This window comes from Loxodonta africana, chromosome 5 (genome assembly GCF_030014295.1).
Source record: "Loxodonta africana isolate mLoxAfr1 chromosome 5, mLoxAfr1.hap2, whole genome shotgun sequence".
NCBI classification, from domain to species: Eukaryota; Metazoa; Chordata; class Mammalia; order Proboscidea; family Elephantidae; genus Loxodonta; species Loxodonta africana.
In genome coordinates, this window is record NC_087346.1 from 20,653,377 (window position 1) to 20,680,349 (window position 26,973).

The following is a 26,973-nucleotide window of genomic DNA, read 5'->3' on the forward strand; positions in this document are numbered from 1 at the left end:
AACAGAACAGAACATTGCCTAATCCTGCACCATCCTCAAAGTTGTTGGTATGTTTGAGCTCATTGTTGCAGCTATTGTGGTCCATTGCAATCAAGCCAACTGCAACTCATGGTGAACGTATGTGTTACGGAGTAGAACTGCTCCATAGGGTTTTCTTGGTTATAATCTTCATGGAAACAGATCACCAGGCCTTTCTTCCATTATGCCACTGGGTAAGTTTGAACCACAAATCTTTAGGTTATTAACTGAGAGTAAACTGAGTGTGCTGTCCCAGGATCTTTATACCACCTAATGAATGAAAATAATAATAATAATGAAACAATTAGAATATCATTATTTGCAAGGGTGATGCAAACAGTTAACACACTCAGCTGCTAACTGAAATGTTGGAGGTTCGAGTTCCCACAGAGGCACCTTGGAAAAAAAGGCCTGGCAATTTACTTCTGAAAAATCAGTTATTGAAGACTCTGACACACATGGGCTCACCATTAGTCAAAGTTGACTCAAAATCAACTGATTTAATCCAGGCAATAAGGCAATAATTATCAAAGACTGCTAACACTAATACAAGAGAGACCAACAAACGTTATGTATCTTCTGATGGTCATACACAGAGCAATGATGAAATAGTCTTGTCATATATGACCCTGACAAAGTTTTTAGAGCCTGCTACCAATCTATTGGAAAAAGAGGGGACAGAAGAACATCGTGGGGAGGTAGTCGGTAAAATCCAGATTATGGGAAGTTCGACAGAACAAATCTCTCAGTTTCTTCAACAAGTAATTACAAAGAAAAAAAAAGAGAGCAAGAGAGACTGAGGAGGAACTTATAGAATATGCAATTTAGTTGGTAGTCTCAACCAATTGGATTGCTGAAAATAAATTATGAGAAAATCAAGAAAATTTGAACAATGACAAGTATGATACTTGATGATATTAAGGAATTACATTCATTTATTTAGACTGATGTTAATACTATGGCTACGTTTTTTTAAAAGTCCTTGTATTTCAAGAGGTATAGCTTGAAATCTTTATGAGTGAAATGATATATTGTTCAGTATTTGCTTCAAAATAATATGAAATAGGGAAAGAGTGTTGGGATATAAATAAAGCAACATTGACAATGAGTTGGTAATTGTAGAAGGTCTGTGTTTAGGGGCTCATTGTATTATTGTTTACGTGTATATATGGTTGAAATTTTCTATAATAAACAGTTACAAAATAAACAGTACGGTGAAATAATTAGCTGTGCCTATTTGAAAGCTTATTCTTTGTTCAGGTTTAAGGAATAGATTGGAGGGGGAGAGAGTGAATTAGGGAGGAAGAGAGCAGTTGTGGGAGACTTAGTTGGCTTTTTATGATCATCATGAATTATCTCTTGTTCATATTACACATTAGCACATGCCTTGCACATTTGTCTTCTGACCAGGATGGTGTAGTCAGAAACCCAAGTCTTAATTAACTTTTAGCTCGGAAGCTTAATAGCTGTGTGGCTGCTGCTTGATGGCAGCTACTGTGAGATAATGCATCCATGTGGTTATATGGTTAAGCTAATAAGTATCGTTTACCCTATAAGCCTAGACACAGTATATAACAGGAAACCGGAATTTTCCTTTTTAAAAAGACTGGGGACATCTCATTAAGATGAAGTACAATTTTTCAATGCTGTATTCTGAAGTAAAAAATATATATATATGTACACTTGTGTGTGTGTGTATATATATAATGGGGTTTTTGGGTTAGTGTTGTTAGGTGCCATTGAGTTGGTCCTGACTCGTAGCCACCCTATAGGACAGAGTAGAACTGCTCCATAAGGTTTCCAAGGAGCAGCTGGTGGATTTTAATTGCCGACTTTTGGTTAGCAGCCAAGGTCTTAAGTACTACTCCACTAAAAAAAAAAAAAAAAGGCTCTATTATATATATATATATAGTGGAGTGTGTGTGTGCGAGTGTGTGTGTATACACACATATACACACACACACATACATATGTCTATATGTATATATGCACACACCACTGAAAGATACCAACTTGACATTTTAAGTAATCAAGTAGTCCAGGGAATCTTAGGCAATGTTAAAAAGCCTTCATTTTTTTCTTCGATTATTTCAAAACCAAGTGATCACTCTAGGTGATGGTGGTGGCCAAGACTGGAAATTATTCCTTAGTTTTGATGATTACAGCAGTTCCTGTTGCAATCTCATCTCTTGTCAGTGATTCCATGTTCCCCCTACCCCTTTTAAAAAGTGAATATCTGGAAAGTACAGGAGAGCAAGGTTTCTTCTTCTTTTTTTTTTTTTGAATTTGAAAAATGAAATAAGCTAAAGAATATGCCTGTCAGAAATATTTTCTTCTCAGTTTCATTGATGACATTTCTGTCAGGTTTTTGGAAATGTCATAACATGCAGATGTTAAATGCTCAGTCAAAATTGAAAACGCATGGCCATTTCTTGTGGTAAGGAGAGAAACAGCCTGTCTGCAGCTCTTGCCCTGATTCTTAAGAAATTGACCATACTGAATTTTACATTAAGGTAGTTGAGCAATAAATAAGGTCAATATCACTTGTGCTTTCCTGCAAAATAACTCTTCACATTGCTTTATGTAATTCAGCAAAAATACGCTTTTAACATCCGTCTCAGTTAGAGTCTGATGTGGAAAAGCAATCAATGATCTATAATGGAAAATAAAAACTACTACTAATTTTTTGGGACAGATTGCTGAAACCAGACAAAGACATTGTCTTAATATATTTCAAAAAGTGGCAAGTACACTGATTGCACAGAGGAAAACTCCAGAAAAAGATCTAAATAATGAGTAAATCATGGACTGCCAGGCCACACTCTAAGCACCACCATTCTTAATATCTGCCTGGTGACTTCAACCAATACGGAGAACAAAAAACACGCAACTTAGATTTTAACAGTCTAAAGAGTTCTAACTTTCTACATGTGCTCAAACCTCTCTAAAACTTTTACTGTCTTTGCAAAACCCTGGATGGAGAAGTTGAGATTCGATTCCTCTTTTTCTTAATTTATTCAAAATGACTGAGTCCATCCAGAGCAATTTTTCAATGAAGACTCAATACTTTAGAACTATAAATATTTTCCTTTTGTAGCTGAGTATTTGTATAATGTTAACTACTCCTATGTCTACTCAGAGATTGGACATCCCAAAACATACATAGGCATCCATGCCAACCCATCTTACCTGTCAGGGCAGCCTCAGGCTATTGCTTCGTATTTCATTCTTACTCTGTGCTCATTTTCCTGATCTCTTCAGCGCTTGGAGACCATGTATTCATTTATTCAAGGACACTGTTGTTGTCAGTTGCTGTCAAGTTGCATTGGATTCATGGTGAACTTAGGTACAATGGAATAAAATGTTGCCTGGTCCTATGCCATCTTCATGACAGTTGGTATGTTTGAGGACTGTTGTGGCCATTGTGAAAATCCATCTAATTGATGGTTTCCCTCATTTATGCTGGTCTTTCATTTTACCAAACACGATGTTCTCTATTGATTGGTCTTTCCTGATGATGTCCGGCACTATGTCAGACAATATTGCGTAAGGACACTGACAGAGGGAGATTTTTTAGGAACACAAATAGGATCTGTTGTTGTTGTTAGGTGCTGTCGACTCAGTTCCAATTCATATCGACCTTATAGGACATAGTAGAACTACTCCATAGGCTTTCCAAGGAGCAACTAGTGGATTTGAACTGCTGACCTTTTGGTTAGCAGCTGAGCTCTTAGCCACTGCACCCCCGAGGCTCCACTACAACACCAGGGCTCCTAAATAGGATCTAGAAACTACTATATATCAGAACTCCCATGAGTGTTCTGTTTTGTTTTTCTGTTTCCTGCACAAAAGTAGAACATTATAAAATAATAATCTTGGAAAGTTTGTGGGTTTGTTAACTTAGATATCTTAGATTCTCAACACAAATCAGGTACTAATACACTAGGTCATTATTATTATTATTAGCTCAGAATGAGAGAGCTTGAATCTGCTTTGTAAAGCAAATAAATTAAGGTTATCTGTGCTGGAAATGGAGCCCTGGTAAAACAGTAGTTAAGAGCTGGGCTGCTAACCAAAAGGCTGGCAGTACAAATCCACCAACTGCTCCTTGGAAACTCTTTAGGGCAGTTCTACTGTGTCCTACAGGGTTACTATTAGTAGGAATCAACTCCAAAGCAACAAACAGGTTTGGCTTTTTTTTGGTTTGGTGCTGGGAATAGGGAAGAAAGAGGAGGAGGGAGGGAATTTTATGAGGTAAAGATTCCCAAACATTTGGCAGGACATCTGATGAAGGTAATGAGAAAATCAGAAAATATTAAGAATACAGATCGACCTTCTCATTTTGTAAATAAACTGGAGACAAATAACTCAATAAAACAGAATATTGACTTAGTATTTTTTTCTCAAATTGCCACCTGTGTGGTAGGTATTATTAAATAATTAGTAGAGTAATCTGGTTAGATGGTGGGGGGAGACAAATATATTTCTAAATTTTGATTTTTTAGAAATCAAACTTTTGTACATATCACTTTTTATATGTTACATAAAGTATGAAAACTGCAAATGCTTATTATGTAGAAAGTAAAGATACATCTAATTCAAATGATTATTAGTATTTCTTTTTCACTGAGATTGGGTCCACATGCCATATCTTTAACCTGCCATGACAGCAGCTTCTGAGGTAAAGGAATTCTACTCTGAAATGGACAGGCTTGTGAGTTGCTGAACTTTTCATCACTAGAATGAAGAGATGGCTACTCAGTTATTGGGGTAATTGTAAGGAAAATTCGTGACAAATCTGAGTTTCTATGATCCTCAGCAAATAGATATGAATGTGTAAAGTCAGTAGACTTTGGCTCAGACATTAGAAATGATATGCATTTGAAAGAAATAGTTTGAACCAAAGGGTAATGAAGAAAATCTTTGAGGAACATTCCCCTCTCAGTTATCTTCAGGTGTACTATGTTATAGATTATGCCATTCAGTACAACCTCCAGGCTTCTACCCTACTTCTCTGCTCTTGTTTACAGTGGATATACCCTATATTTAATTACCTCATTTAAGCATAATTTGAAAGGTATATCTATTATATTAAGTCATAGTAGGCTTATGAATGTCAAAAATTTGAAATATCTATTGTTTCAAAACATCAGCCTCCCTCATCCCTTTCACTGGGTAATTAAGGTTTGATGGCAGTTTTATAAGTCTTTATCTGTAAAAGGTTTCGCTCAGTGACAGGTCTTAAAGGGTCATGTGGAATGCAGCTGTTGAACACATAATTGAAACAGAGAAATGGGATATAAATAACACACGGGATAACTTTCTAAAATGCAAATCACTTACATCCTACAGTTACCATGGACTAAAAACCCCAGCAAGAGTTGCACAGGAAGTTTCAGAAAGAAGATTTAAAAAACAGATTTGCTTCCTTTCTGTCTGTTTCATCGTTAGTGACTTTCCAGACACGGTATAGGGGTTCTGGTTTGAAACAGCCTTAGGCAGGGCTTCAGAGAGGTTTGATTCCCTAAAAGCATACTATTTCCATTAAAGTCCACACTGAGAGCTGAAGGATATGCCATTCTTTCAGGGGAAGCAAAACTCATAAATCCTAGTAACATATAAGCAATTCTAAAATAAAATAAAACTGGAGCAGAGAACCATTTGGGGGCTGTTTTTCACATATTTTTTGAGGAGCCAAAGATTTCGAAAGAAATAGGACTTGCAGCCTGTATAATATCTCATCCCTGTGACATCTGCTGTCTTTAGCCTTTGCTTTCTCGAAGTGACACATATGCATAAAGCCACCTGAGTGACCTATTAGGGCATCTCAGGAGCTTTGTGATAATATAAGTAGACTGACTAAGCCAAGGTCAACGTGAACTAGCAGTGAATGTCTCTTCATCAAGCTTCTAAATCTCCATAATTTTTCAGGATCTGAAAACAGAATGTGATTTACAGTTCTATAAATTTCATTGCTTCAGATTTTCATTTTTCTCTAACCAATTCACACAGCTGTGAAAGGAGAACCCAGAGGACCCTTCTCGGTTTTTCTTTTAACCAAATAAATGAATGCATAAATAAAATCCAGCTAAACCTTTCATATGCCTGGTGTCCTCAAAGAGCAAAAGAATTGGCTTGGAAGTAAAGGAAAATGAAATGTTTTTTGATATGTTGCAAGATGGATAATGAACAGATTGTATAAAATAGTGTATGGTGTGAAAAAACAAAAAGTAGTATTCAAATGTCAACATTTTTCCTTGGGCTCTGTATTAAGCCTAGAGAAATCCTTTGTGTGTGCCCTGTAATTTTTAAATGGAAAGAAAAAGTGATAGAGAAATATGTTTCTTGAGCCTCCAGTTTGGCAGGTCTACTGATCTCATAGAAGTATCCTGAAGCCCAGAGATCTCTGTAGTCAGTCTCTGCATTGGGAAATGCTCTACTGTCATGGTTTCTTCATTCAGCAATTACCTTCTCCTCCCTCTCCCTATGCCAGAGTAAACACAAAAGCTGTAGGAAATTAAAAGAATTCTACAGCTGGAAATAAACAGAATAATTTGATAACAGTGATTGGTATTTTTGGCAGGGGAAGAGTTTAGAGATTTTTACTGGAAGGTAAATTAAAGTTTAAAGTTTAAAGAAGGAACTGGAGTTACTTTAGTTGGACATTATGGTCTGAATGTGTGGCAGAAGGCCACCAGACTCCTTGGGCAAAGGAAGGATTTTGACAGTTAGTGGTTGAATACTGTTTTATTTATTAGTTTTATTATCAGTTAGCCATTTGATGAATATTCCGAAATTAGATCTCCCAGTTTAAAGAGACAGTGCTATATCTCAAAGTAAATAACAAGCTTGGTTTTGTCTGTCTCAAATTTATTTCAATGAGCAACTTCAAATTTTTCATATGATATGGTTTCTTTAATATTTATAAAGTAAAATTCAGCACAAAATCCCAAAAGGTTAATGTTAAATGGATTTTAAGGTAATGATGTATAAGCTTTCCAAATTAAATGTATCTTTTTATAAGGGCTGGTGGAGCAAAAGGAACCTTGGTGCTCAGTGGTTAAGTGCTCGGCTGCTAACCAAAATGTGGGTGGTTTGAACCTACCAGCCACTAAGTGGGAGAAAAATGTGGCAGTCTGCTTCCACAAAGGTTACAGCCTTGGAAACCCTATGAGGCAGTTCTGCTCTGTTCCATAGGGTCACTATGCGTCAGAATCGACTAGATAGCAACGGGTTTTGGTGTAACAAATTAAATATAAATAAAAGACACTATAATAGATAGAAGGCACTATAATAGATAAAGGAGACCTGGTGGCATAGTGCTTAAGAAACTTGACTGCTAACCAAAAGGTTGGCAATTTACATCCACCAGCCACTCCTTGGAAACCGTATGGGGCAGTTCTATAGGGTCATTATGAGTCTGAATCCATTTGAGGACTATGAGCTTTTTGTTTTTTTTAATAATAGATAGGATATCTTTTAACATTAAGGCTGGAAACATGATATTATTATGGCCACAATTATTTTTTGGGGTAACCCGTTTCTAAAATTAAAAGTAGAGGATAACTGAGTCTAGATTTAGGGAGCCTGGTAATTACTTTGTTCTGCCATGAATTAGCTATGGCTTTGAATAATCCTTTCACTTGCTATACTCCTTAGCCAACAAATGGATGAATTACATTAGATGACCCTGAAGATCCCTTCTATCTCTAAAATGTTGAGCTTCAAAGTCAATAAAGATGTAATTTAACATATACATATTCATTTTTCATTTTTCTATATAGCTTTTAAAAACAGATAATTTATAAAGCAAACTTAAATGCATAAAAAACTTCTGTAGAGATTGTAGAGATATGTCAATATGGCCACAGATTATCATTAATTCACTTACCCATTTATTCTTCCAGACACCGATGATGGAGTAAGCCTCCAGCTTGGTTAGAAGGCATGCTATAAATAATTATATGCAGCTAAATAGGTGATACACTATAGGCAGTATAGGATAATGACTAAGAAAACAAACTTTGAAGTTGTTCAATCCCTGATTCTGTAATCTACTAGCTCTGTGTCCTTGACCAATTTGCTATACTTCTCCAAATTTTAGTTTCCTGCAATGACAATGAGGATACTCATGAGAAATACATGAGATAATGCATTACCTCACTCTTAGTGAATGTTTATGTTAGCCCTTGAGGTCAATCATGCTGTTAGATATGTTATAGCAACACAGAAGTGGAAAAGTCACATCATGTTTGGTAAACTCCAAGGAGTAAAGGTCCAAGGAAAAGTGACCTTTGAGCTAGGTTTGAAAGATGAGAGAGTGTTCATGATGTAGGCTAGGAGCAAGGGAAATCTATTCTAGGGAGAAGAAATATTCACAGAGCCACTGAGTTGAGAAGAAGCATGCCATGTTAATGCAATGCCAACAGTTTCCTGGCCTGAACAGTATACGCACGTGTCAGGATGAGGAGATAAGGTTTGGGAATTAAGTGTTGATAACACTTAAACATAGATGTGAAATGCTATGAAATGCCTTGTATGCAAATGATATGAAGTTTAATCTTTCAGGAAACAGCAGTAAAGCACCCAAGTTTTCAGATTTAGAAAGATCATGTTCAAGGCAGTGTGGAGAATTAAAAAAAAAAAAAAAAATGCTGCCATTGAGTTGATTCCAACTCATAGCAAACCTATAGATAACAGGTGGATAGAAACTAGATCTATAATGGTGAGGCACCAGTGAGGGTCACTCCAAGCAAGAGTGGATGGGCACCAAAACTAAGGTAGAGACAGTGGAAATGGAAGGAAGACATAGATTTAAGAAAGAGATTGGGGTAAACAAATATGTATTGGAGACTTACTTGAAAAAAAAAAAACCTGAAAATGAAGGCAGTAAGAAGCTAAGAGTGAATAAGATTCTTATTGGTCCAAGAGGTGGCATTATCAGAATTAAGAGAAAAATAAGAGAAAGACTGGGCATGGAAGAGATAGGGTTAAATAGTGAGCTTAATTGAGAACATTTCATTGACTGTGATTGATTTTTAGGCAATCCAGATAAAGATGTTTCTTAGGAAATTAGAAGTGTGGTTCTGAAACTCAGCAAGAGGCTAGAACTAAGAATATACACTCAGAAATCATTGGCTCGTTTGGTTGGGAGTATAGATAACAATTCATGAGAGCAGTAATTCTCCAACTTAACCCTCATAAGAATCATCCGTAAAGTATTTTAAAATACGGATGCATGGTCCCTACCCAGAAATACGGAGTCAGAACTTTCAGATCAGTAGTCAAGGCATTTGCATTTAGAAAATTCCATGAACAATTCTAATATGCAGTCGAATGTGAGAATCGCTGGCTTAAAGTTTAGAAGCCGCTAGCATAAAATAAAAGGCATGAAGCTAAATAAGTGAATAACGAAGAAGAATAAAATGTACAATACAGCACATATTAAGGGGGAATAGATTAGGGGACCCAGAAAAACAACCATCGGCAAGTGAGTTAGAACTAAAGCTATGAGGAAACCAAAGACAGGATTTTAAGGAGAGCTGAGCCAACAGTATCAAGTGGGGCAGTGGTGTTAGTAAGGACAAGAAATGTAAAAATGAAAGACATTCAAACTGGTTTTCCTCAATTAAACTTTACTTTGGCTCAGTAATAGAAAAGGAGTGTTTAATTTGTAGGAAAAGTAAGCCTCATTTTTACTGCTCAGCATCTCTTGCAGATTACCCAGAGCCCCTCAGATAGTGGCTATCTAGGATACTTTTTACTCCACTGAGCTTGGACGCAAGACAGGTACAAGGCAAGACTTGAAATCAAAGAAAAGACTAAATAAATTATATCATAGACGTCAGCCTGACCATTATGTTTAGAAACTAGCATGATGACCTGCAAAAGTCACTGTGTATATCCTCCAGCTGGAAAATGTTCCTGACTAAAGAAAGGAGGCCAGAGAGTTTTCAAAAGAATTGTTGAGACTATGAGTTGTAAAGGGAATATAACAAGCCTTGCTTCAAAGTCACTTCAACAAATGTCAGTCTTATCTCAAAAAGTTCTGCATTCATCTTAACTTACATTGAAACTTTGCTTCAGAGCCAACCCCTGAAAAAGACGATGCAGAACCACAGATACGATATAACCAAAACATCTCTTGTAGCTTAAGCCTATGGCATTAAACCTCTCAAAACAGCTAACCTAGAAAACAGACTATTGTTCTGGCCCTAGCAGAGACTTATAGGGAAACAACTACTCATATAACATTTTGTACTTAGTCTGGCAGGACAGCAGTGTATGCAGGTCTTCAGTTGTGGAATAAATGGGGATTCATTGCAGTTGAACACATGATTGGGCTCTGATATATAAGAGGTTCTAATCCACTGAGGTAACTGGTGCATTTGAAAATCTTTAATTTGCTTTATCTAAATTTGAGAGAACCTGGGTGGTGCAAATGGTTACCACACTCAGCTACTAACCGAAAAGTTGGAGGTTCGAGTCCATCCAGAGGTGTCTTGGAAGAAAGTCCTGTTGATCTACTTCCAAAAAATCAGTCATTGAGAATCCCGTGGAGCACAGTTCTCCTTTGACACACATGGGGTCCCCATTCCTAGCAGTCCCCTCGCCAACGACTGATATGGGCATGACAGAAGGTATACATTTGAGAAATCTCTTGCTTGGAAAATGAGTGAGAATAACCAGCTGAATATTTCTACCTTTTGTCATAATTAAACATATTAGAAACGTTCATTGGCCTGGAAGATCGACTGAAACAAAATGTGATAAACAGTCGTATATTAAGGAGAAATCATAGCTGTTTCTAACTCAAAAGGTTTTCACAGCTTCTAATATGTTCATTCCAAAAAAAAAAACAAACCAAACCCACTGCCGTCGAGTTGATTCTGACTCTTAGTGACCCTATAAGACAGAGTAGAACTGCCCGATAGTTTCCAAGGAGTGCCTGGCGGATTCGAACCGCCGACCTCTTGGTTAGCAGCTGTAGCACTTGACCACTACGCCACCAGGGTTTCCGATATGTTCATTAGATTTGTCAAATCTTAATGATCCTGGAAAGCATTATTATCTCATTATTCCAGTATTTCCTCTAACTCAGGCAAAAGCCTTTCTATTTCTTTCTAAGTCAGTTCTCCTGTATGCTGGAGATCATAATGCCGAGCAAAGCTAATCCTTTCGGTATACTAGAATTAAATCAAATAAAGAGCACTCAAGTCGGTATTTTAAAATCAGGATCTTGCCTGAAATTCTGATTCTCCTCCTCACAGTCCGTGATTGTGCTATCTACATTTGATGTTTTCAAGGGAATTATTAAAAATAAAATCCATAGATATATGGCAAACCAGTCAAAATATCCTTTCTTTATAACACTGAAGTTCAGGATAGAAATATAAATCTGTGCAGGCCTATCAAGGAATAAATAAATCAAGTTGAAGAGATAGAAAATAGTCTTTCCGTATTATCCCACTATTGACCATTTGAATTACAATCCATCAGGTTGTCATGGTGGACAAGACTTGAAAATTAAAGTGGTTTATAGTGTCCGAGCCAAATTCCTTCATACATGAGGAATCAGAGGTTTGGAGCCAAGCAACTTGCCCAACATTCCAAAACCAGTGAGGGATACCCAGGACTTGAACTCAGGTCTTCTGATATTTACATATGCTCCTTTTTCTATTATGTCAAGGGACTTGTATAACTTCTCTAAGTAATGTATCACTTGATGGCAGATCCATGTCTGACAAGTCCACACTGCCCCAATGAGCCTGCTTTTTCTCCCTTTTGTACCTTTCCTCAGCATCTGTCTTTTCATTTTGTCACTTTGGCCACACCATTCCCCGTCTCTCCAACTTGATTTATTTGTTCCTCAGTATACCTGCACATATTTACATTTCTATTTACACTCCAATGCTATCATAAAGAAACAGTATTTTGGCTGGTTCTCATTTCAAGAGCAGATCAGATCTACCAGGGTCTGAAGTAATCTGGGCCTAAAGTTATACCCCAGGGTGATCCTAGTCACTGAAAACCATATCTTCAATCTTGGTCTGTAGATTATGAAATTCTTAGTCACATGATAGAGAGATTTAGGAGGCCTGAGAATTTATAATGGAGTTTATATATTTTGAAATTGTCGTATAAAATAGCTGTTCATTGCTTCACGTAGATCTGAATGTTATGTGCTAACACTTATTTGTATTAAATAAGTATTTGTTCCATGATAGGTATTCTTCTGATCTTGGAACTCTAAGTCTTTCATCTCATCAATTCTAGAAAATTTTTCATGTTTATTACAGGGCTTTGTTGAGCTAAAGGTGACAGTATGGACGTACAAACATGTCATGATACTTTTAGATACAGAAAACAGACAATAAAACAGTTCTTCAAAGTGCTTTGATTATAAAAAATTTTTCATTGTTGTTAATTTTACATTAACAGGTGAGAAATAACTCAAATAGTTTTTGCTAAAATTCCTGTTTCTAATTATACAATAATTAAAGTGTACTGAAGTTGGCTTATTTACACTATTACTTTCCTATAATATACTAAGAAGAAGATTAGGGACAGTTGGCTGGATTCTTGACCTTCACCTTCAGCTGGCCTAAGACAAGAAAACAAAAAGGTTAAGTACAATGTTTAGGAGTGCTGAGATTAAAAAGAAAAACAAACAAATAAACAACAACAACAAAACAGATGAGAAGCTTTTACATTCAATAAAATTCCACTTACAACATTTTTATTCAGTCACTTGAGATTCTTTGTGGGACTGTTTCATGTGTAAATCCTTTGCACTCTCTCTCACTAGGTACCTGATGAAAGGAGAAAAACTACCAGAGAACAGGTCATTTGTACCACTTGGAAAGCCACGTTTTCATTTGCTTTGATTGATGGTGACAATTCAAATCTACCTCAATCTCTACCATCACATTCTTAATGCTAAAGAATGGCTTTTATATTCTTTCAACCCAGCTACACTGGATTTATAGGTATGCACACAGAGCTGACAGGATAAACAGAAAGCAGGCATCCTGTGTAAGTATAAAAGGCACTGTCACACACACCTTGCTTAGCCTTACCAAGCCCCCCCCCCCACACACAAATACTTCTATTTTTTCTGACAAGCAGAAGCCCAGACTGAGCAAGATAGACTAGATGTCCAGATAAAGAAGTCTAACCACAATAACAATGACATGCCAGGAAATGCATTAGGTGACCAGCCAATTGCCTAACATGATCAAATTTAAAAGTAAGCCCAGTACATAATCAATGGTGGCCTTCCTCCCTCACTTCCTCTAATGAGGTTTTTTTGAAACCTCAGTGTACTTCCTGAATCCAAATATCTTCTCTTGAAACTAAGTTACCACTTAAATGAAAACATCAAAGAAGTATGAGAAGAGAGAGGGAAAAGACCCATTATGTCATCCAGCTCACTTCACTGCCAGTGATGAATTTTGCCCTGTTTCCTAATTGTTGGTGTAGCCCTATTTATAAAGCCTCAGATAATGGGCATCTATATTCTCCCTAAAAAAGACCTAAGAAGATATTTATTCCACATTTTAATAGTTCTCACATTAGGAAACATTTCCTGAGAGTCTGTCCAATTTCTCTTTGCATAATTTCTTTCCATGGCCATTTAGTTTGAAAATCATTCAAAGGCAGTTGATCTGGAAAAATGTAACAGCAAAGGTTCATGAAGTCTGTCAGATTGTGAAAACTGTGGAAACTGATGGAAACTTGCCTATCATGAGCATCTGAAATCATTTTGATTTCCTCTAGGAGTTCTATGTGCGTGTTTGCTTCATAACAGATGATTCATGCTACCATGAATTTGAGTTAGCAGAAATTATCTGAGACCCTCAATGGTATATATTTTTAGCTTAAAAAAATCAACACAGGTGACAAAATACCACTAGGAAAAAGTTCAGTTATTTGGTAACAAACTTCACCTAGATTGTGTTCCTAATTTTTTCAGTATGGTGGCTCAAGGCTGGTGAGAGCATTAAAGATGAGTTGCCCAAAGGAACAATTTCCTCCTCAAAACAGCCTTAAATGCCCAATTGAAGGAAACCAGAATGTGGTCATCTGATGAGAAAAAAAAAAAAATACATATATATGTATTTTTATTTTTTGACCCCCACGTGTCTGTCAGTTTGCCGTACGGGGGGGCTTGCATGTTGCTGTGATGCTGGAAGCTATGCCACCGGTGTTCGGATACCAGCAGGGTCACCCACGGAGGACAGGTTTCAGCTGAGCTTCCAGACTAGGAAGAAGGACCCGGCAGTCTACTTCTGAAAAGCATTAGCCAGTGAAAACCTTATGAATAGCAGTGGAACATTGTCTGATATAGTGCTGGAAGATGAGCCCCCCAGGTTGGAAGGCACTCAAAATACGACTGGGGAAGAGCTGCCTCCTCAAAGTAGAGTCGATCTTAGTGACGTGGATGACTTGCAAAAATGTTTTGAAATTAGTACAAAGAATTTCCAGATCCTCTTCATCCGGCCTTCTCAGATGTTAATATTCCACTAGCCACATTGCAATGATCCAAGTAGGAACTCAGCATTGATATAGCACTTCTACTATTCTGTAGCCTTCATTTTGCTAATTGTCCCACTATGCTACACCTCCTTAAAAAAAACAGTTGTTGTCCAATTGAGTTTGATTCGTGATTATCCCATGTGTGTTAAAGTAGAACTATATACTTCACAGGATTTTCAGTGGCTAAGTTTTTGACAGTAAATCACCTGCTCTTTTTCTTCTGAGGTACCTCTGAATGCCCTTTAACTTCCAATCTTCCCATTAGCAGCCAAGAACTTTAGCCATTCGCACCATCCAGGAACCTCTGCATCTCTGTTAATCTGGGCAGTTCCTCAGTCTTTGTCTTTCATGACGGTGACACTTTTAACGGGTAGTGCCCTGATGGCACAGTGGTTAAGAGCTTGGCTGCTAACCGAAAGGCTGGCAGTTCGACTCCACCAGCTGCTCCTCGGAAACTCTATGGAGCAGTTCTACTCTATCCTGTAGGGTTCGCTATGAGTCAGAACCGACTTGACAACAATGAGTATAGGCCCTGTTATTGTGTAGAATATCTTCTCAGTTTGGAACTTTTTATTTTTTTTATTTTTTTAATTGGGCATTAGATGAAAGCTTACATAGTAAATTTTTTTCTCATTTGATAGTTTGTACACAAAGTGTTCCATGACATCAGTTCTCAATTTGGATTTGATTAGTGTTTCCTCATACTTAAATTCAGGCTATGCTTTATTGGCTATGCCATTTTTTTTTACATGTTGCTGTAAGAAAAATTAGCACAGAGCTCTTAAGAAAATATCTTGCAGGGGGAAGGTGCGGTTGGCAAACAAACGTAGAAGGCAAGAGTTATTTGTGTAAAATATGGCAATTTTAGCATCCATAGATCATTCTTGCCTGGAACAATTGTTACTGTGGTGTTTGTCAAGTGGTTATTTTTCTATTTTTGCCATTTTGATTCTTTATCTTTCAATTTTTTAGAGTTCTTATATTAGGGATATTAGCCACTTGTCTGTAATACATGTTGCAATTATTTTAACATCCTTTTCTTTCATTGCCTCTGCATTTTTACTACAGTGAGATTAAAGAGGAATTAACCCATGTTTCTTTCTTTCTAGTGCTTAAATGATTTCCTTTTTTGCATTTAGATCCCTGATCCACTTAGTGTTTGTGCTTCCTTATCGTGTGAGGTATAGATTTAATTTTATCTTTTTATACATGATTATCCAGTTGGCCTAGCACAATTCACTAATATTTTTTTGTTTGTTTGTTTCCATGATTTGTTATGCTATAAACCAAACCAAACCCAGTGCCGTCGAGTCGATTCTGACCATAGCGACCCTATAGGACAGAGTAGAACTGCCCCACAGAGTTTCCAAGGAGTGCCTGGTGGATTCGAACTGCCAACCCTTTGGTTAATGGGTGTAGCACTTAACCACTACACCACCAGGGTTTCTATCATATATTAAATTACCGTATGTTCTTGAATCTATTTCTTACTTTTCTAATCCAATTCACTTGTTTGTTTTACTATACATGCACGAATGCTATATTGTTTCAATTGGAGAGGCTTTGTATTATATTTTAAGATCCGGTAGGGTATTTCACTGGCTACTTTTTTCAGAAGTAGGCTGCCAGGTCCTTCAAACCCTCAGTGAAGTGGGTTAATACAATAGCTGCAACAATGGACTCAAAAATACCAATGATCATGAAGATGGCATCAGAGAACCAGGCAAAGTTTCATTCTATTGTACATAAAGTCACTGCATTAAAAAGGAGGCAAAATAGAAGAAATCTCACCTTTATTGCTAACTGGATGGAAGGATAAGCATGAATACAATTCCCACCTGGAAGTGGATCCAGCCCTCACCTTCCCACATCTCTTTCCCTGTTGGCAGCCACCAGAGCAGCACACTCTTCAACCTCCAGCTACCCAGAGCTGAATTAGAGCTCACAAGTTAGAAGGACTCTATCCTTCACATTGGCTGCCCATGCAGCCCTTCTATGATTCCAGCCACCTTGAGCTAGGTCAGAGTCCACGGATTAGAATGACTCAGTCATTCAGACTGCCAAATAGGTAGACACTAGCTCTGCCATCTCTCCTTGCCCCTGTGGATATGTTAATTCAGTGAAATGGCTCACAGAATTCATGGGAAGCATCAAGACTTACAGTTACCCACTGGTTATAACAAGAAAGGGTACAAGTGAAGAGACACACAGGGTGAGAATTGGGAAGGGTCCTAGCACAAGATTTCTATTTTCTGCAGGTATGTGAGGCCTTCTTCTATGCATGGATGTTCTGGCCAAACTGGGAAGCCCCCAAACTTCCATTTTCAAAGCCTTTTATTGAATTCATTGCAAAGTTATGATTGGGACCTCGTTGCATAGTCACGATCAGTTGAATCACTGAATATGCATGATTGAATTATATCCCCCTCCCTTCCTGAGGTTATCTGACTTGATGGAGTCTGTGTAGCCCCCCGCTCATCTGCACACATTTAAGTGTTGGAATGGACTCCATAGTACTTTATGACAAGCGTTGCCTGACTCTGTTAGAAGACTAAAACACCTGGATTGCTGGGGAATTCCAAGGGCTATCTTTCAGTAACCAAAGAAAAAGACCAAACTGAGTTGTGTGTATCAGAGTCACCATGAGTCTGAGTGGACTCTGGCAACTAAAAACAACAATGAAAATCTTTATTGCATGTTTATGACTGTATCTCCAATCCTTATATCAGCATCTGATGAATAGTAGATTCTCAATGGGTGTTTGTTACATCAATAAATGATGAAAACAGAGGATACAATTAAAAAGTTCTCTACCAAACTCGTCATTGAGTAGAACTAGAATTAAACTAAGTACATTTCTTAATTTAAACCAGAGGTTTCAACTCCACGATTTTATTTTAAAAAAAAGGTATTTTGTAACATTCATTAACTACTCTGAAATAAAGTAAACCACCAAAGCAAAGCCCTAACTGAAACCCAAAGAGATGAAAAGACAATAAACTTTAATGAAGTAACATACATTTCAATCTTAAATGCTCAAATACGACTGCACTAGAATATCTAATGATTAGTACTTAGGCGTTTTCACCAATGATAGAATTGCTCTGAGCATAAAAACCACAAATATGCTTGAATGTTGAAGTGTTGAGTTAAATTCCACAAAGAGCATCATTGGTGGTGGTGTGATTTTTCCAAATTGTAAATAGGTCTAAGTAAATTTCCAAACAAAACAAATTTTGTGTTTTCCTCAATTTGTACAGTAGATGTTTTCCTGACGATGTAGCATATGCAAAAATACCTATGATTTGTATGTAAAACAGGACTAGGTTCTAAGTTGAAATAATTATAAATGTCAACATCCAGCAGGATATTTGAGCGCCCTGTAGAACACTTGGACATTTTTTCCAAGCCCTGTCCTTCTAGTATGCTCCTGCTACTCACTGTGACAACAAAATAAGTTAAAAAATTTCCAAAACACCATCTTAAAGGGCAGTACCACCCCTGTTGGAATTCCTGGGCAGTGCAAATGGTTAATCCTATCGGCTGCGAACCAAAGGTTTGCAGCTTTAAGTCAGTCTACCCAGTCCCACATCTGAAGACCTGGTAATCTACCTCTGAAAAATCAGCCATTGTAAGCTATATGTTAAGTCATAGGAGCTCTTTATATATCCTGGTTATTAGACCCTTATCTGATATATGGTTCCCCAGAATTGTCTCCCACTCTGTAAGTTGTGTCTTCACTTTGTTGATAAATTCCTTTGAAGTACAGAAATTTTTATTTTGATGAGATTCTGTAGTTGCACAAGGTAATTACTGTGATTGGTCTCACTGAATTGCACAGATGAAAAATGTTGAATCGGCCAAGGTTGTGTTACCTATGTTTTTACAACAATAAAAAAAAACAGATAAGAAAGAAACCCTATGGAACACAGTTATACCCTGACACATATGGGGTCCCAATGGGTCAGAGTTGACGCCACAGCAACTATTTTTTTGTTTTATTCTGTTTTGTTTTTACCACCTGTTCAGAAATTATTGTTACCTGTTAGTTGTGAAAGGAGTATTTGAAACTACTTTATGTGTCCTCCTGAAGTCGTCATATCATGAAATATCTTAAAATGTTGATTTTATTCTTGAGCCCCAGTAGTGCAGTGGTTAAGAGCTTGGCTGCTAACCAAAAGGTTGGCAGTTTGAACCCACTAGCTGCTCCTTGGAAGCCCCACAGTGCAGTTGTACACTGTGCTATAGGATCGCTATGAGTCGGAATACACTTGACGGTAACGGGTTTGTTTTTGATGGGTTTACACTATACATGGAATTGAAATAAATTAGCACTACAGCTTTATTTAGTGGGAGTTGTTGTAAAATCTGTTTCCACCAAATTCTTTACCAACTTATTAATTTAAATTGTCTCTTAAAAGTAATTTAGGTAAAAACAACAAATTTTAAAGTAATGTTGAGTACTTCTGGTTATAAAACATAATGAAACTCAAATTAAGAGCTGCATCAAGAGCCATAGTTTTGAATTCCTAATATATGGTGAAGTCTATTTGTAATAGCTTCAGATACTAAGAATTCTTCTTTGTCCTTTGCTGACCATTGTTATAACATTTCTCCTGTTCGTTCATTAACCTTTTCAGATCTTAAGGAATTTGTTGGGGGAGGGGGGTGAAATTCATACTGGTGCAATGTTTCATGCTGTTGAGAATGCTAATATGAAAAAAAATTCAGGTGCTGTGGAGGTTGCTGCTAACACATATGGCCAGACATTGTGCAAAACCAGAAAGGACTGTCCTTGTGGCACAAATGGAGAAAAATGCCAAAAGGTGGTCCCACTGAGAAGGCCTATTAAAATAAGGGCCCTTTTTTTCTGGGCCAAAGCAATTTCTTAGCCAGGACACAGAGCATGGAAAGCAAAATGCTCCCTGCGCTTCAGCCCAATGTGCCTGCTTGGCTAGGTGCTCCTGTGCAGGCCAAAGGTACACAGCCATATACAGTGACTCTGGACTCCCCATGCCCTTGCCTGGCTTACCAGTCAATATGGTGATAGACAATATGGAAATGCCCAACAAAGACCTCCAGTTCCTCTATAACCTAGATCTCGTTTTGTAAAATAATATCTGGCTCCACTGTGACTTGAAAATATGACGTTTAAACTAAAATAATCAGAAACGATCTCTTCTCAGAGGGGAGGGCTTTCAGCAGCATGAAATACTAGACAAATTAAAAGCTGGGGAATTAGGCAGATCTAGAGATCAGATTTTGATATTTACTTAGGGTGTGATGTTGGTCAAGTTACTTAAACTCTCTTAACTTTCCCTGATCTGTATAATGGAGATAGTAGTGAATGACGTGAGGACTAAATAAAACAACATACAAAATGCTTTTTAAATAATCAATAGGATATAGTTATATAGAGTGTCTGGCTTTAATACTATGTGGAAGGAAGATAGGCATATATAATCATCTAGCCCAGTGAGTTGGCTGTTTCTTTCATTGAAACCTGCCTTGATTAGCACCACCTATTATTTTTTGTATATGAGTCATTGTGCAGTTGCTATGGCAATCCCCGAACAGTAAAGGTGAGTATTTAACTAATCTTTTGTAGCATATCCAGTGCAAAATAATTCTGCCCCTGAGTAGCCTGAGGTATGTGGTTTCTCTTGGAGTATTCTCTAAGAAGTTTGTGCTAAAGTATTTGAATTCCTTCTTCCTTGCTCCCAACCCCCACATTTGCGATGATATTTATGAGCAAAGAAAAAAAAAAGAGCTAGATACCTTTAGAGGCTTAATGAAAAGATTAAAAAATTCTTGTCTTTTCATGCATATGTTTATCTCTTGACAAACTATCTAATTCTTCTATTCTCCTTCTTATGTATCCTGCGCCAGGGATTAATGTTCTTTGATTTCCTAGCCAACTCTGCAAAGAAAGTTCTAAGTTGATGGGCAAAAACTATATTTACCTTCTGGAAAAAGCTGGCCTGTTTGTATACATAGTATGAACTAAGCATTTGTGTCTTTTTTTTAATAATTTGGATTTGTTCTTGTCTTTCTGATATGACATTTGATCTTAAAAACAAAGATTATGATATTATGAACATTTAGATAAATTAAAGGGCATTTTAAGGACTTCATAAGAAAAGAAAAACAGTAATCTAATACAATGTATTTGTCAGGCCTGATTAAATGCATTGCATTTCCTTCATGCTAAAAACAAAACTAATAAAAATCTGATAGAGGAGAACACTAAAGTGAGTTTGGTTTTAGGGATAGAAGCTAGCCATGACAGCAGCCTGAGAACTGTAAGGAGAGAGATCATTTTCTCTTAAACTCTCGGCTCCCTAACAGCCAGTCCCTCCCTGTGGAAACCTTTATGTTGTGAGCATTATCTATAATGTTTATTATTAGAATTGTCAATGATCAAGTTTAAAGGAAATATTCATGAAGACTCCCTTTTCATGAGTCACTTTCTAATATTTTGCTTAATAATCATAAAGAAGGAAGGTACTAGGTGTTTCTAAGGTATTTTTGAATTGTACCAATGTAATTAGAAGTATGATGTTTTAGTAGGTAATTATAGTTCATGCATAATATCTCCATCAAAGAGCCATTATCTCAATAGACTTAAAAAAAAAAAGTAGAGTGCCCAGATAAAAATGAATCTTGAATCCTTGCTGAATTCATTTGGTCACTGAAAAGGTGATATTAGTGTTGGGCACATAATGCTAAGCAAAGTAATGAAGCAGAGCTTGTGCCCTGACAGAACTTTTGATCGATCTATCAGGGGAGATGCTGGATGATTAAAGGATTACACAACTCTGTGGAATACTCTGGTGGAGTGTTATGCAGTCCTGCAAGTCTGTACTAACAGGTTTTAGCATAGTATGGTCAGAGAGAGCTTCACTGAAAAAATATCATTTGACTAACATTTGAAGTAACTACAAGAAGAGCAATGGAAAATTGGACTTTTCTGTCCAAAGGTCTTGAGTCAGGGAGAAATAGGGCAAGTATGAGGAACTAAAAGAAATAAAGCCAATGTGGCAGGGTCTTAGAAAGCAGATCTTTAGAAAACAAGTCACCATTTTGTATAACAATCCTAAGAGAAGAAGAAAGGCATTGGAATCTTTTAAGCAGCAGAAAAATTATTAGATTTGTGATTTGAGAAAGTAATTCTGGCCAAAAAATAGACAGTAAATTAGAAGTAGAAAGAGTGGAAGCTTCTGTAGCAATTCAGGTAAGAGCCCACATACCTCCATCAGATCGCTCTTCAAGGTCATTGGTGACCTCCACATTGATACATCATGTGGTTAAATATCAGTCATTTACCCAACTACTCAGTAGCACTTGACATAACTGATCACTCCTTCCTGTCTGAAATATTGCTTAGCCTGTCCTTCTATGACCTTAATTGTTCTTCTCACTCTCTTTGGTTGGTTCTTCCTGCTCTCCTGGTAAGCTAAAACGTTCCAGGGTTTCTGCATGAACTTCTCTGTCTACACTTCCTTCGTGGATGATCACAGCTAATGACATGATTTTTAATTCATCAACATGCTGTCAGTGCTCATGTTTTCAAGTTTATATGTTCATTGCCAGCTTTATTGATTGATTATTACATGGCAACCATGAAAAATATTTATCTTGAATCAGACTTCCACTGCTGGTAGTCTAATCCACATCATCATCTTTAAATTTCAGGACCTTTCTACATTGTATCCCTGCCTTTATAGTTGCCTTTCTATATTCTGTTTTCAGTAGAGCAGCCAATGTGAGATTTTTAAAACATAAATCATGTCACTCTTTTGCTCAAAATTTTCTAAAGTCTTTTAATATCCTTTATGGTAAAACTCAAAATACTTACCATGACCTTCAAGGTCTTACATGATAAGCTCTCTGCCACCCTTTATTCTTCTGCCATTTTTACGCTCTTCCTTGCTAAATTCCTCCCTGTCACACTGGTCTCTTTGCTCTTCCTGAAACAACCAAGCAAACACAGGGATCTTGCATTTGCTGTTCCCTCTTCCTAGAAAGTTCCCTCCTCCTTATCACAAGGCCATTTCCTTCATTCCACTCATATCACTGCAGAAAAACTTTCTCGATTACTCTATATACAATAATTCCCCACCGTCTTAGATTGGGTTCCCTAGAGAAGCAAAACTAGTAAAGTGTATGTATAGAAATATATGTATAGAGAGATTTATTTCTAGGAGATGACTAATGAAGTTGTGGAGGCTGGCAAGTCCCAAATCCTGAGTCGGGCATCAGGCTGGAGGCTTCTCCTTACTCATGTAGTTGCAGGGATTGATGAATCCAAAATCAAAAGGTCAGGCAGTAGGCTGCTACCTCAAGGGGCTGTGGGGTCTGGTGAATCCTGAATATGCAGGTCAGAGAACCAGCTGCTGGCTCATATCCCAAGAATCAGAAATCAGAGGATGAAGAGTCGGATACAGGATTGAGAGAGGGTGAGCTTTGCCAGAACATCCATATATATTGGATGCAGGTTACTCCCCCAAGTAAATCTCTCTTCAGTTGATTGGCTGTTCACACAGATAACAAAATGGAAGATGATTACGTAATACCTGTCAAACCACTGAGAATCATGGCCTATACAATTTGACACATAATATTTACCATCACAATCCACTCCTAGTCAACTCAGCACCTGTACATATCTCCTTAAACCACACATAATTTCATGTTACTTGAGCCTCGCAGTTCGAATCCAACAGGCGCTCCTTGGGAACTCTATGTCCCATAGGGTGGCTGTGACTCAAAATTGACTTGATGGCAATGGATTTTGTTTTGGCTTGATTTAAGCCTAACATGATACAACTAACATACATACAACCAAAAAAGCACTACTTCCCTTTTACATCTTATGTTTTGTAACAAGCAATGAAATAAGGAAGGGAAGAAAACAAAGATCGACAGCACTGGGTGTGTGTGTGTGTGTATATATATATATATATATATATATACGTGCGTACACACACATATGTATGACAAAACAAGGAAGAAGTACTAAAAACAATTACAGTTCTTGTTTCAGCAACTGGTCACAGGGTCATAGCTGGTATTTAGAACTACCTTCTTCCACCACCCATTCCGTATTCCCTTTGCCCTCAGCAAGCACCTCAGCTAGTCATGGTTATTCATTCCTGAGGGGATTGAGTCATTAGTAGTCATGTCAGAATTGAGTTGCTGTATTTTCCATTGACTTTAGCCACAGGGATGGTAGTGCTAAGAGACATCCTAAGGGATCGCCGGTATTCCAGGCATACTCGTCTTTACCTGCATTATGTAATATCAATCCGATTTCCTTTGGGTAATCAGGATCAATCACACCAGCCAGTAGAGTAACTCGCTTCTTTGCCTGTTGATCCAGAGGCGTGAGGACCCCAAAGACTGGCATTCTAAATTTCCAGTGAAAAGAAATCAGTATTGTGTCTCCCTTTGGAACTAAGACCTCTAGACCCACAGAGCATAGGGTCATGGGGACAGAAGCGAAAATTTTGTGAGTGGGTCAGTGAAGATAATAGTGAGTAGTGCCACTCCCATTTCCACACCTTGATTCCTGGACCTATGGATCCTGGCTATGAGAGAAGCAGCACCATGTATCGGAGGCTGGTTTAGAGAATATATAGCCTCCTGGAGAACATTGGTTGCCCCAACCCTGCAAGATACTGCCAACCTGATTGGTGCCCTAATTACATCTTTAGAAGGTCATGCCATCATTTTATCAAGTCAGGCTGCTTCAGGATAATGGGTAACATGGTAACACCAGTGAATTCCATGAGCATGGGACCATTGCTGAACTTCATATCCTATGAAGTGAGTTCCTTGATCTGAAGCAATGCTGCTTGGGATACCATGATGGTGGGTAAGGCATTCTGTAAGTCTGTGGATGGTAGTTTTTGCAGAAACATTGCATGCAGGGAAGGCAAATCCATATCCAAAGTAAGTGCCTGTTCCAAATAGAACAAAATGCTTCCCTTTCCATGATGGGAGTGGTCCAATGTAATAAACTTGCCACCAAGTTGCTGGATGATTGCCCCTACAAATAGTGTTATATGGAGCAATCAGTGTTAGTCTCTGCTGCCTGCAGATTGGGCACTCAGCAATGGCTTTAGCCAGTTGGTCTTGGTGATTAGAAGTCCCTGTTACTGAGTCCATGCATAACCTCCATCCTTGACACCATGGTGGTCACTTTGTTCATAAGCCCATAGGACAATGGCAGGAGTGGATATGAAATGGTGGCTGACTGATATCCACAGAAAGTGTCAACGTACCCACTGGATTGTTAAAATCCTCCTCTTCCGAGGTCACCCTTTGGTAAGCATTCACATGAGACAGAAATATCTTCACTTCTTTGGCCCATTTAGAGAGGTCTGTCACATACCTCGTCACCACACCTCCTGGTCACCAATTTTCCAATCATGTTCCTTCCAAGCCCCTGACCATTCAGTTAAATTCTTAGGCACAGCCCAAGGATCAATATACAGTTGTGCATCTGGCCATCTCTCCTTCAAAGCAAAAAGAACAACCAGGTGCACTGTTCAAAGTTTTGCCCACTGGGAGGATTTCCCTTCACCACTGTCCTTTAGGGAGTTCCCAGAATGGAGATACAGTGTTGCCACTCTCCAGTTCCAAGTGGTGCCTATGTATCTCACAAAACCATCCATAGGCCAGGCACGAGTTTTCTCATCCTCAGTCAGCTGACCATAAGGAAATCCCCACGAGACTCTAAATGCAGACTGGGAGAAGGAAAGTAATGTGACAGGAGTGGAGACCATGGGCATTTGGGTTACTTCCTCATGTAACTTACTCATATATACCACTCCCATTTAATGATGAGTGCTGCTGTGCACATTCGACTTTATGACTCTGTGGGTCAGACAACAACCAGTTCATGATCAGCAGCTCAGGCTGCATGGTGACTTGGTGGCCCACGGTTAAGCATTCAGTCTTTACTAAGGCCCAGTTACAAGCCAAAAGCTGTGTCTCAAAAGGAAAGTAGTTATCTGCAGAGGATGGCAGGGCTTTGATCCAAAATCCAAAGGGTCTGTACTGTAATTCACCAACAGGTGCCTGCCAAAGTTTCCAAATAACGTTTCTATCTGCTACTGAAACTTCAAGCACCATTGGATCAGCTGGATGATATGGCCCAAGTGGCAGAGCAGCTTGCACTACACCCTGAACCAGTTACAGAGCCTTCTCTTTTTGGGAAGCCCCAATAAAAACTACCAGGTTTTCAAGTCACTTCATCAACAAGCCAGAATATCACACCCAAATGAGGGATATGTTGCTTCCAAAATCCAAAGAAGCCCACCAAGTGTTGTGCCTCATTTTTAGTTGTAGGAGGGGCCAGATGAAATATCTTATCCTTTGCTTTAGAAGGAATATCTTGACATGCCCCACACTACTATACCTCTAGAAATTTCACTAAGGTGGAAGGTGCCTGAATATTTCTGAGATTATTTTTAGCATGCAAATACCTTGCTAATAAGTCTGGAGTAATTGGTACTTCTTTATTACTAGGTTCATTCAGCATAATGTCATCAATGTAATGGATGGGTATGTCACCTTGTGGGAGGGAAAGGCAATCAAAGTCCCTGAGGACTAAATTATGACACAGAGCTGGAGAGTTGATTTACCCTGAGGTAGGGCAGTGAAGATGTATTGCTAGCCTTGCCAGCTGAAGGCAACCTACCTTTGGTGCTCCTCTGAAACCAGAATTGGGAAAAAGACATTGGCCAGATCAATAGCTGCAATTAGGTACCAGGAGATGTATTAATTTACTCACTCAATGAAACTATACCTGGAACAGCAGCTGCAGTTGGAGTCACCACTAAGTTAAGTTTAGAATAGTTCACTGTCATTTTTCAAGATCCATCTGTTTTTTTTTCACAGGCCAAATCGGAAAGTCAAATGATGATGTGATGGGAATCACTGCTCCAGCATCCTTCAAGTCCTTGATGGTTGAACTAACCCTTGCAATTCTTCCAGGAATGCAGTATTGCTTTTGGTTTACAATTTTCCTAGGTAGGGGCAGTTCTAGTGACTTCCGCATGACCTTTCCTACTGTAATAACCCTTACTCCACATGTCAGGGATCCAGTGTGGGGGTTCTGCCAGTTGCTGAATATATCTATTTCAATTATGTATCTGAAACTGGGGAAATCACTACAGGATGAGTTCAGGAATCCACTGGACCCACTGTGAGGCAGGCCTGAGCTAAGACTCCATTAATAACCTGACCTCCATATGCTACTGCTTGGACTAGTGGGCCACCATGACATTTTAGGTCTACTGGAATTAGTGTAGTTTAGAATCAGCGTCTAGTAATCCCCCAAAAGTCTGATTATTTCGTTTTCCCCATTGAAAAGTTGCTCTCATAAAAGGTTGCCGATCCCTTTGGGGA